Source organism: Phyllopteryx taeniolatus, chromosome 14, assembly GCF_024500385.1.
Source record: "Phyllopteryx taeniolatus isolate TA_2022b chromosome 14, UOR_Ptae_1.2, whole genome shotgun sequence".
Taxonomy (NCBI): domain Eukaryota; kingdom Metazoa; phylum Chordata; class Actinopteri; order Syngnathiformes; family Syngnathidae; genus Phyllopteryx; species Phyllopteryx taeniolatus.
In genome coordinates, this window is record NC_084515.1 from 22,751,029 (window position 1) to 22,754,359 (window position 3,331).

Below are 3,331 nucleotides of genomic sequence, written 5' to 3' on the forward strand. Positions count from 1 at the left end.
GGTAATTAAGCAGTTACGGACCGTTTAAGAGTACTACTGTCCACTAGTTAATTAATTCAGATTACAGAACTCAATGTATTTTTGGGGGGAGATCAAAAAACAGCAAGAGTAATGATGATAGAAATCCATAAAGTGTAAATGATTTTGTCCATGTGTAAAACATACATAGGATGATATGATTGGGATTATCCTAAAACACTGTATTTGTCATATAGTGCCCTGCAGTTCCAGTATTGGGGCCGGGAGGGCGCTTTGCGTCCTCTCTCTCTCTCCCCCCTCCCCTCTCTGTTTTCAGCACCTGTCTCCAATCAGCCGCATCACCAATGGTATATAAGCCTGCCTGTTCCAGGAAATCCTCACCAAAGTATTGCAGTTACATCCAGCGGCACTATGGACCATTTACCTCACGTAAGTCACTCTATTCATCGTTCCCTTTTTTGACTCCTGTGTTTCCTTGTTCTCAGTGTTTTCCGCCGTGTTCCCGATCCACGTCATTCCTGCCGCCAAGCCGGCCGCCTGTCCTCACCACTGCCTTCCACCTGTCCACGCTACCGCCTGCCAACCCACCTAGGACTGCCGCCATTATCTTTCCTCAATAAACTGTTCATCATTTTACCCTGCCTGCTCTTGGATACAGCTACTCCCCATACGTGACAGAATACTTTGGCCCTTTCCCAATTACCAAAATCATCAATCCCACTTCCGTCTAGTTGAAGCTTCCACAGTCCTTAAAGATTCACCCAAACTTCCACGTCTCGTTGCTCAAGCCTGTCTCCACCTGCGCCCTAAGCCCTCTGGCCGAACTCCATCCGTCCTCCCTGATTATTGATGACCATCCGGCCTTCACGGTGTCGCGCATCCTCGATGTGAGGCCTAGGGGAGGGGGCTCCAGTACCTGGTTGACTGGGAAGGGTATAGGCTGGAGGAACGATCTTGGAGCTTATACTCGATCATACCCTTTTGGACGACTTCTACGCGGCTCACCCGGGGAAGCCTGGCAGGACGCCGGGAGGCATCCGTTGAGAGGGGGGTACTGTCATATACTGCCCTGCAATTCCATTATTGGAGCCGGGAGGGCGCTTTACGTCCTCTCTCTCTCTCCCCCCTCCCCTCTGTGTTTTCAGCACCTGTCTCGAGTCAGCCTCATCACCACTGGTGTATATAAGCCTGCCTGTTCCAGGAAATCCAAAGTATTGCAGTTACTTCCAGCGGCACCATGGCCCATTTACCTCACGTAAGTCACTCTATTCATCGTTCCCTTTTTTGACTCCAGCGTCTCCTTTTTCTCAGTGTTTTCCCCCGTGTTTCTGATCCACGTCATTCCTGCCGCCAAGCCAGCCGCCTGTCGTCACCACTGACACCATCATCCCTCAACTACTGATCTACAAATTGGACCAGCTGGGGCTCAACACTTCAATGTGCAACTGGCTGCTGGACTTTCTGACAGGGAGACCGCAGGCAGTACGGGTCGGCAGCAATACATCCAGCACCATCACTCTGAATACGGGGATCCCTCAAGGTTGTGTGTTGCGTCCCCTCCTCTTCACCCTGGTGAACTTTGATTGCACACCGACATACAACTCCAACCTCTTCATCAAGTTTGCAGAAGGCACAACTATGGTGGGTCTCATCAGCAATGGGGACGAGACAGATGAGTGAGATGAGCAACAGGAGTGAGATGAGCAACCTGGCCGGGTGGTACACGGAAGACAATCTCTTCCGAAATGTGGAAACAAGGAACAAGGAGATTGTTGTGGACTTCAGGAGAGCGCACTCACAGCATTCTCCTCTGAACATCAATGGTGCTGTGGTGGCGAGTTCCTGGGAGTGCACATCACCGAGAATCTCTCCTGGACCAGAACCACCTCATCACTGGCCAAGAAAGCTCACCAGCGTCTATACTTCCCGTGCAAGCTGAGAAGAGCCAGAGCCCTGACCCCCATCATGTTCTACATCGGGACCATCGAGAGCATCCTGACCAACTGCATCACTGCGTGATACGGAGCCTACACCGCATTCTACCGCAAGACTCTCCATTGCATCGTGAGGGCAGCTGAGAAGATTATCGGAACCTCTCTTCCCTCCCTGCAGGACATCTACAGCACCCGCCTCACCCGCAAAGCCCTCCGCATAGCGGAGGATGCCACCCATCCATCACACAGCCTCTTCAGTCTGCTGCCGTCAGGGAGGAGACTGCGGAGTCTGCAAGCCAAGACTACCCAACTCAATGACAGTTTTATTCATCAGGCTGTAAGGAATCTGAACTCTCTGCCCGCTCTGCCCCCTCTACCTCTTCTGTCCTCTACCCACCTGAACTCTGAACTCTGACGCTCCACATACGTGCACATACACACACTTCAATACACACTCACACATATATACACACACATTTGTATACACACACACACCAATACACACACACACACATCAATACACCAGACTCAGGGTCACACCAGCCACTTTAGCAGATTTGGGATTTTCTCATCTAATTTGTCTTATTTGACTTGGTTCTCTGACCTTGACTATGTTGCACACGTCACCTGATCTTTGTTATTGCACATTCAACTAATACTTTTTACACTGTATATACCATAGCTTTATTTAGCTTTTTATATTGACATTATTTGTAGCACCGCGGGCCTTTGAGTACCGTAATTTCAGTCCTCTGTATGTGTTATGCATATTGAAGAATTGCCAATAAAAGCACCTTGACCTTGACCTTCTAAACAACTTTCAGTATAATGCTTGGTTTTACACCACTGCAAAGTACAACCTCGATTAAACCGATTTTTATCTTTGTCAAGACAAAAATATTGGCTCATGTTATGGATCTTAGAATTATGTCCACATGATACAGGTAACCAAATGTTGTCGCCAGTGATGTCATGTTTAGTGTACCTCATCTAACCATAGTGCATTGTCCACTCTCTGGAATAAAATATACTGTACATCTGGTATGGACTATATTGAAACCAACTATGTTCTGTTGTGAAATAAATGATGCCTTGATTAGTTGATAGCTGTTTGCAGTTTATTTCATTCAATGTATATTTAAAATGTTTTACTTTCTTTCTGTTCCTTTTCATAGGTACAGCAAATGTATTGCGCTTGAAGACCTGTGGACACGTAAGACAAAAAAAATCTCTATAGCCCCACATTAAAAATAATGCTGATTCTCAAATACACAATTAGTAGCAAACCAAGAAACACTTTACAAACTGTCTTGTGATTTATATCTTATGGTCGGAAAAACTGTCCGTTTTGCGTCACTGCGTCTCTACTTCTGTTGCTTTTTGTCTTTCATTCCTTGTTCGCTCAGAGGAGTGCTAGT

The 3,331-nt window shown here is 47.2% G+C and overlaps 1 long non-coding RNA gene across 1 annotated transcript; it reads left to right on the forward strand.

Moving 5' to 3' along the window:
- Window positions 1-330: 330 nt before the first annotated feature.
- LOC133489074 (uncharacterized) lies at window positions 331-3,012 on the forward strand. The gene is made up of 2 exons (XR_009791810.1): window positions 331-1,190; window positions 1,291-3,012. It is a non-coding gene; the product is annotated as an uncharacterized LOC133489074 (long non-coding RNA).
- Window positions 3,013-3,331: the final 319 nt, after the last annotated feature.